Here is a 9,012-nt window from a genome sequence, read left to right as displayed (position 1 = left end):
TTACAGAGATCCACCTGCCTTTGCCTCCCGAGTGCTGAGATCAAAGGCATGCACCACCACCACACAGCAAATATGCGTCTTTATGAAGTATATCCTGGAGAATATGAAGTATTTACTTTTCTCCAACAGAACTAGGCTTCTGGTTAATATGTGTGGTGCCCACCCTGAAACAGCGTTGGACACCAAAGAAAGATCAGATTATGTTCCACTGATGGCGCTTTGCGAATACTACAGTGGTTTCACTCATTGCCTAATGATACTTGACAAACCGGAAATGACCAGGAGCTTGATCCACTCAGAAACTTCAGCTGAGCACAAAGCTTTCTTTTTCTAATAATAATCTATTACCATTATTAATACCAACAATGGCCCCTTCCCCCCCTCCACCCTTTGTCTTACCCAACCCCATGTTTATGGGGAATTACCCACCTTCAAAGTTGTCTGCACTTAGCAGGACAGCGAGGCACCAGAGCTGCTTGGTAGCACTGGTGCTCTGGTTTTCATCACCTTCTTTCAACTTCTATATTGGAATATACTATGTTTACACAAAACATCATCACCTTTCAAACAAAAACTCACTATTTTCAAGTACATGTTCTGTGATAAGCAGACTGGTTTTAGGAAAAGTGCTTATCAAATTGAGGCCTGACGTTCCTATGACCTAACAGCACAGAACCCAGCATTCACGGCTCACCTATAGGCCTTTGTGAGTCTGCACACACCTCTAGTTTTAGGGAACCCCTGCAAGGCTGACAGTCTTCACTGTCCAGGTACAGTGCCACTTCACAGTGGCTAAGTGACCGAGCTGAGGCCAAAACGTGCCCAGATAGGATTCTAGGCTCTATGGGTGAAGAACCATGTAGGTGTCTGCTTAGGAGCCTCTTCCTGCTCTCAGGCGGTAGTGAAGTAAAAGGTCAGATGGGTTTGTGTTGGACTCTAACTGAACCCATGTTTATAGCTACCCTTCCACCAGTATCCATAAAGGTCAAGCCTTCATCCAAAACAGCACGGGACACATCTAAATTTCTGGGTATTTCCATCTCAACTTTTCAGGTAAATGTCCTCATTCTCTCATCTTCATAGTTTCTCTTTTCTCATCTTCTCTCCGCTTTCCTCTTTCCTTTCCATTCCTTTTATCTTCCAGCTAAAATAAGCCATCCCTATACTTGACTGCTTAAACCTTGAACTCAAATTTTTGAGACTTTTTTTTTTTTTAACTTGCATCAGCTAATAATTGATTGCAGAGAAAGCTGAGCAATGCAGGCCGGCAGCCAGCTGGAGACAAGGGACAGAGTGTGACTTCCTGCTGAGTCACCCTGTGATGGGGAGAGCAGTCACTATCCCGCTCGAGAGAAAAGAGCAGCGTTGAGAGGATCAGTGGAATAACATCTAGGTAAAGAGCTGAGACAGCACATAGTAACTGCTCAGTAAATACTACCACTAAGTAGAATTCCTAGGAGGAAAACTTTGATCTCTCCTGTTCCCATCAAAAGGCAGCCAGCTTGGGGGTAAGAGATTGCTAAGAGCTGTCCTCCAGAATCTCTGAGGCAGTGTTGGATAGAGTCCTGTAATTCTTAAAGCAACCATGGGCCAAAACCTCTATGAAATGAAAGCATCTAGAAGACGTATTTGTAAAATCCCCCTTGAGTCTTAAAGGGAAATATATTAGAACAAAATTTTTAAGATACTACTTGTTACAGCTTGGTGTGTCTGTTTCTTTGGATCTTGCTCCTACTGAATGTTAAATCAAATGTTGAGTGGCAAAAACAAAACATGTGCTTCTGTTCCGATACAATGAAGTTAAGGGAGGCCTTGAGATCAATAAATAATCTCCACTTCTTGACAGTGTAGTTTATCTTTGGTACATTACCTGACAGAGAAAGTATTTTCCTTTTGAAGTTTTGGGTTTTACTGGGTTAGTGATATGACTGTTTCCCAAACCATGGGAAAGCCAAGGCTGTTGCCTTGTGGCACCAACACTTGCCCAGTCAACAGACTTGCTCCAAAAGCCCTGGAGAAACTGCAGGGGAGGACATTGATGTAAGCTTGACCTTAGCTGAATCGCCTTCCTCCCTGCTACTTTTTCATCCTGGTTGTTTGCTGAGCATCTGCTGCGTGCCTGTTGGTGGGGGACGAGGGGTGGAGCAGGACGCGAGTCCCCGAGCTTAGGTTTACTTGCAGTTTCTCTTTCAAAGCAGCGTGCGAGTGAGTTGGAAATGAAACTCTGTGAAGAAGTGCCTGGAATGCTGTGAGTCAACGAATGCAGGAAAAATAATTCTGGGCCACACAGACGCCACTCAGTGCTCTCTGAGGACGCATGCGATGACTCTTCCTAAACCACAGCAACCGGTTCTCCAGTGCTGGGAGGGAAACAGGTCAGTCGTAGGAAGTGGAGGAAGATAGGAGGAGCTTGAGAAGAGGGTTCTGGAAAGAACATAGTTTGAAAAGAGGCTAGAGAGGTAGGCAGGAAGCTGGCCCCCATCGGCCTTGGATAGGAGTGAGCAGAAAACATTGGAAGATTTTAAATCAGGGAAACATGGAACACGACTAGCTTCGTGCCTCAGCAAGTTTGCTATTGGAATAAGGTAGAAGAGAAGTCACCACAGACGGTGTCACGTAGGAGGCAGGTAGGAAGCTTGAGTATTGAAACGGTGGTAAGAACGGAGCAAACCGGAATGGTGAAAATTATGTAAACGCAGGATATACAAATGAAATTCTGTTATACTTGGGACTGCGTATGTATACACATATACACGCATGCAAGCAATAACAATTCGTGAAAAGAGAGGCCATGAGTTTGAAAGGCAACAAAAAGGGATAGATAGATGGGAGGGTTTGAAGGGAGAGGAGAGAAGGAAGAAATGCAATTATGTTATGATCTCAAAAATAAAGAAAAGTTTTAAAATGGAGAAAAAAAAAAAAAACCCTGGAGCCAGGCTATAAAAATCAGACTATGGCTGAGTTTAAAAGGTGAGCTCTGCTTATGTTTGCTTATAAGCCAGTTCAATTAAGCAGTAATTAAAAGTTGGAGATGAGAACAATCATTGAACACAAACTATTTCTTTGTGCTCATTCTTTTAATCTCCAACTTTTAAATGTTGTATGAAGCTCTGGAATAAGAAGAAAAATTAAAGAAAAGAAAAGAAATAGGGTGGATTGGCTTAGAGCCGTGAGATGTTCAGGAGATAATGCAGCAGCACTTGGTGGCTAGCTATCAATGGGGGTGGGGGCGGGGAGGAGGACCCAGAGCTCTCTCCTTGGTCCCAACTGTGTTGGATAGATGATGGTAGTACTTCTTGGAAAGTACACTGAAGGAGAAAGAGGGTTGGGCTCAAAGAGATAGAAACCCGTTAAAGTCTATTCAAAGTCTATTCAAACACCCCCTGAGCACATCTGGAAGAATGCTCTCAGACAGTGGGGAGATTCGCCCAATATCCATTTGATTGCCCAGATCCACTCTCTACTTTCTTTGTCTTATGGGAACCTGAATAATTCTTCCCCTCCCACTCAGTGATGCCCAGATCATACTCTGAAACCTATGGCAAAAGGAACCTTGAAGATGTGGTAAAGTTCAGGGGTTTTTAAGATGGAGAGACTAGCCTGGATTAGGTTAGAAAGCCCTAATTGTCACCACAGCTGTTGTAAGAAGGAGGCGCTGGGGGCTAGAGCAAGAAGAGCCGGTGGCCATGGGAAAGAAGCAAAAGGCAGCAGAGTGAAAGAGAGAAGATAGACAGTCCTGACTTTGAAGATGGAAGAAGGAGCTATGAGCCAAGAAGGGAGAATAACAAAGCTTCAGACTCCAGCAAAGGCCATGAAAGTGTCTGTTTTTAAAGTCTCAAAGGGAACATGGTTTCCCGACTCCTTGATTTTAGTTAGGTAGAACACACTTCAAACCTTTGGCCTCCAATGTGGTAAGAGAAACATTTGTGTTGCTTAATCCACAGTGGGAAGCTGTTACTGTTCCAGTTGGAATAGGAAGTCAATCCAGGTGTATCCTTCTCATCGAGATAGTAACCTGAGTGGGCTCTTCTGTCCTTTGCTTTCTGCTTTCTGCTCCACAGCAGGGCCCAGGCTGAGGAGAAAATGTTGAACTGGGCTTCCCCAGGACTGTGGACTTTTATACTTCCGCACTGTACTGGACCTACTTTGTATCTGCTTGTATGGCCAATGCCATCCTTGGTGATACCTTCAAACCATCCATAGTAGGACATTTTACACCAAGGGAATCATCAAACATACAGACCACCCCTCCTTTGCCAGCTTCCGGTGACTCAAATATTTACAAAACATCCTACCTCATAAATGCAGTGGACAGAGAAAGAGGTGATGACACTTTGAAGGGCAATGACAAAAAATCTTAAATCATAACATTCAATTGGGCTGATAGATTCCAACCATGAGGGAAATTATGAACTGGATGCTGCAGTAAGATTTAAACCAGTGTCGTGAGAGTAATGAACAAGCCAGCTGCTACTTACACTCAAAAGCTGGAAAAAGAAGTCACCACGTGATTTAAAAATTCAGATCTGTCTTAAAGCAGTCCAGAAAGGCAAAGGGCAAACAGAATTTAGGTGCGATTACCTCTAGAGGTCTGTGGAAGGAGATGTGGAGCTCCTAAGAAACTGATGGGGGTGTTTCCTAGCTGGGGTAAGCGTGTTGGTGTTTATTATAATCCTTTGAATAGCAGCTTGGCTTTAAAATCTTGTATCCCTTGTTAGTCCTAAAGTTGGCTTCCAGTGTCTCTAAGCTAACATGAAGACTCCAGTGTTCTTTGAGGATGAATGGCATGAAATGGTTAAGAGTTTTGGCTTTAGAGTTGAAATCAAGGCCCAAACCCGACTCTTACTTGATGTTGGGTAAAACGAACCAGCTGCGGTTTTCGTTGCCATGGAGCTTATGCTTTGGCTCCTCTGAACCCCAGTTTTACTAAGAACATGACATTTGTGAAGATTAAATGAGTTAATTAGGTAGCAATTAGCACAGGGTATGGGGCTTGGTAAATGCTCTGTCAATGGCAGCTACTTTATAATTAACAAGTATGAGAAGCAAGATGATTGTTTGTTACGTGGCAAACCTGGAAAATGAGATGACTCATGTAATTGAATTTTTCTAGAATCAACTTACTTATTGCCTAGGGTTTTTTAAAAAATATGAGATTTAATGTACAGATAGTTATGAAGTATGTAAATCTTGCATAAATAGGTTAATATTTATGTAAATATATAGTTGCATCACCAGCACCCAAAGATGTAGACCATTTTAAGACACTACAGAAACATCTAGAACATTTTGACTTTAGACATTTTTATGGTCAGATTGCGGATAACTTTGAAGGGCTGTTTTGTCTTGAGGGATCTTGCCAACAGGTGGCGTCACTTTCTATCTTCTCCCAGAGCAGGAGCTGTTAAAAAATTATATCTATTATCATTTTGTATGTACATAATATACGTGTTTAGAAGCATATACCATGGCATGCATGCTCAGGTTAGGGAAAAACCGTCGAGTCTGTTTTCTTCTGAGTTCCAGGAATCAAACTCAGGTTACCAGGCTTGTGTGGCAAGCACTTTTACCCACTGAGCCATCTCACCAGCCCATTTTTGCTTGAGCTTAACATTATTTTTCCAGCTAACACCAGACCTTTTCTCTAAGACCTAGTCTTGGGTTGTTTGTTTGTTTGTTTGTTTGTTTTATTGTTGTTTGTTTTACTTTGAGACAGGGTTTCTCTGTGTGGCCTCGGTTGTTGTAAGACTTGCTTTGTAGATGACGCTGGCCTCAAACTCACAGAGATCTGCCTGCCTCTGCCTCCCTGAGAAGTGGGATTACAGGCATGCACCATCGCACCTGGCTAGGCCTATTTTTTTAAATCCTTCTGTTTTTAATTTGTTATACAATCATATACAAGTTGTAGATAAGCACCTGTTTGAAAAAAAAAAAAAAGTAAAGTCACTGAGATGTAATAGAGTGACACAGTGATAGCCTCACTTATTTCCAGCCCAACTGATGGAAACCCACACCGGGGAAAAAGGAAAATCTCTCAACAAATGCTGCTGGATCAGCTGATAGCTACCTGTAAAAGAAAAAATTCAACCCCTCTCTCTGTCTTTCTCTCTGCACAAAAATCAACTCACAACGGATCAAAGGCCTAAAACTAAGACCTGAAACTTTGAAACTCACAGAGGAAAACAGATAAAACACTTCAAGATAAAGAAATAGACGAAGACTTTCTGAGGGATGAAGGGAAACCCAAAAGTATGAGAAAATAATCAAGAACTGGTAAGTAGAATTACACGAAATTAAAAGCTTTGTTAAGCAATGGCAACCATAAGGAGAAAGATAGAAAACAATGACAGAATGTGAAAAGATGCCAGCCACACATTAGATAGGTGATTTACAGCTACAGTGCATAAAAATACCTTCAAAACATAAACACCCAAAGCAAATTTTACAACCAATAAATAGGTCAACTACTTCTAAAGCAGAAATGTAAATGGCCAATAGACATTTAGGGGAAAATCCAACATTCTAGCTGCCAGGGAAATGAAAAGCAAAACTGGTTTCAGATTCCATCTTATCATAGTTAGAATGTCTATCATCAAGAAATCAAATGATAGGTTCAGCGGTTAAGAGCACTGGCTGCTCTTCCAAAGGACCAAGGTTCAATTCCCAGCACCAACATAGCAGCTCACAACCATCTGTAATTCTAGTCTCAGGAGACCCAATATCCACTTCTGGCCTCTTTAAGCACCACTTGCATACATGGTCCACAGAAATACATGCAAGCAAAACATCCATATACATTAAAAAATATCTAAAAGATATCAAATGCCAATAAACATTGATGAGAATTTGAGGAAAGAGAAAGCATTATTCATGGCTAGTGGGAAGAAAAGTTGGTTCAGCCACTTTGAAAAATCAGTGTGGAGGTTCCCCACCCCCCAAAAAAGACCCTAAAAGTAGAACTACCGTATGAACCAGCTGTGCCATTTCTAGCTCAACTTTCCACTACCCACTATACCTAAGAAACAGAACTGGCCTAGATGCCCATCGGCAGAGGAACAGATAAAGAAAATGTGGTGCTTGTGTGTGATGGAGTTTTATTCCGTCATGGAGAAAAATAAAACTCACCATTTTGTGGGGAAAATGGATGAGCTGGAGCTCATTATGCCAAATGAAATAAGAGTCTCGTATGTAGACTGTAGAGTTAAGTGAGTGAGTGAGTGAGTGAGTGTGTGTGTGTGTGTGTGTGTGTGTGTGTGTGTGTGTGTGTGACATGGGAAGTAACATTAAGGGAGGAGGGAGGGGAAAGAAGAAAGTAACAGAATACATGTTAAATGAAAGCAGAATAGGGAAAGGAAACTATGTGGGTGGAAGCAGGCAGCAGCAGGAAGAGGGTAGGAGGGAAAAGAGAGAGAGCAGCGGGGTAGGGGATGAATACGAACAAGATAAAATGGCGGGCATGTATGAAAATGACATGATGAGCCCATTGCTTTGAATGCGAACTTTAAAAACAGATTTAACTGCTTGCTAAAGAACAGTCACGTTGCTGAAGCTCAACAAAGCCTAGGGATGCGCCTTTTAGTTAGAGCCTAGGACAACTGCTTGGGAAACTGAGGTGGATTTTGTGGGTTCTGTTGCTTGCTCACTCTCTCCCATGAGAAGGTATACGTTGAACCTCAAGTACCATGTCCTTAAGGGTTGACCCAGTTATGCCTGGGAAGCTGACAGTACTTAGGTTTCTTCATATGCACAAGAACTCCAGACTTGGGGGTCCCACTACGAACTGAGTTACTAAGAAGAAATAGATGTCCTGTGTTACCCTGAATAGATGTCCTGAATTCATGGGTGAGGGCCAACTGCCCTGAGGTAACCCCTAAAGTACTTTGTGGAAACTTAGACTAGCAGTTCATTTGATTCTTAAATAGAAACGAAAGAATAAAGAATTGTTGAGGTTAGACCCGGATGAAAGCGTGTGGCTCATCCACTCATTTATTAATTCATTCGTTCACTTAAAGCTTGTTACATGGGGTGCACCAAACCTGGACCACCCCTTCCTGCCACCTTTGGATGGGTGTGCCATCGTGGCTTCAATTCATTTCTTTTCTTTTGAAGGCCCATCATCCTGGCACACTATGGACCCCAGTTTAATCTTGGCTTTAAAATAAGCTCATTTTTTTTCCTCCCCATTTATGACAGGGCTTCTCTACAGGGGAGAGGTGGTGTTACTGGGTAGTCAGAGAAGGAGAGACTGCCCGAGATGGCTTCTCTCCCCTCTGCAGACCCTGAGAGTCCCACTTGGAGTCCAGAGCCCCCCTGGGAGCATGACAGCAATGTTGATGTGCAATTGTAATGCTGGTTTTCGCAGCCTAAGTGCTTTTTAATGCATAGCATTACAGCAAGTGGGCCCTATTCTCTCTGGCTCTGAATAGCTGTCTGGAGGGGCGTAATTCCCAGCTCGGCCTCCAAGCACAGTTATTTACAAGCTCCGTTACATGCTCACGTCAAGTGTGGTGAAAGCCAGGATGGAGATGGGCTGAGTTTAAAGCAATTTGGCAAGTCTTTATTCCCCGCATAATCACCCTGGTACCTCAGCCGCCCCAACCTGAGAGTCCATTCATATATGTTAAAGCGGGCCTAGGAATTTGGGGAGACCAGGCACGAGGGAGTGTTTTTTTCTTCATTCTCCCCATCTTGCTCTGAAATTGCCCTGCTGGCCTCCTACCTTTGCCTTGCAACTCTACTCAGATTAAGATCCCCAGCCCAAATCTGTATTCTGACGCTATCTACCACCTATCTGTCAGCCAGCCAGCCAGCCAGTCAGTCTGTCCATCCGTCCACCCATCCATCTGTCAGTCCATCTCATCCTGTCTAAAATTTGGTGAGTCTTTAAAGTATACTTTCTGTTCTACTCCTGTCTCCTCCTTCCATCCCTTCCCCTTACCACATTGGTTCAATAAATTGACTCCTTTTTAAGAGTAAAAATCAGATCTCAAAGCCACTATGTTGAGCTGGGCA

The sequence above is a fragment of the Psammomys obesus genome, unplaced genomic scaffold (genome assembly GCF_907164565.1).
Source record: "Psammomys obesus unplaced genomic scaffold, mPsaObe1.curated_primary_1811, whole genome shotgun sequence".
Classification (NCBI taxonomy): domain Eukaryota; kingdom Metazoa; phylum Chordata; class Mammalia; order Rodentia; family Muridae; genus Psammomys; species Psammomys obesus.
This window is presented reverse-complemented; position numbering follows the sequence as displayed.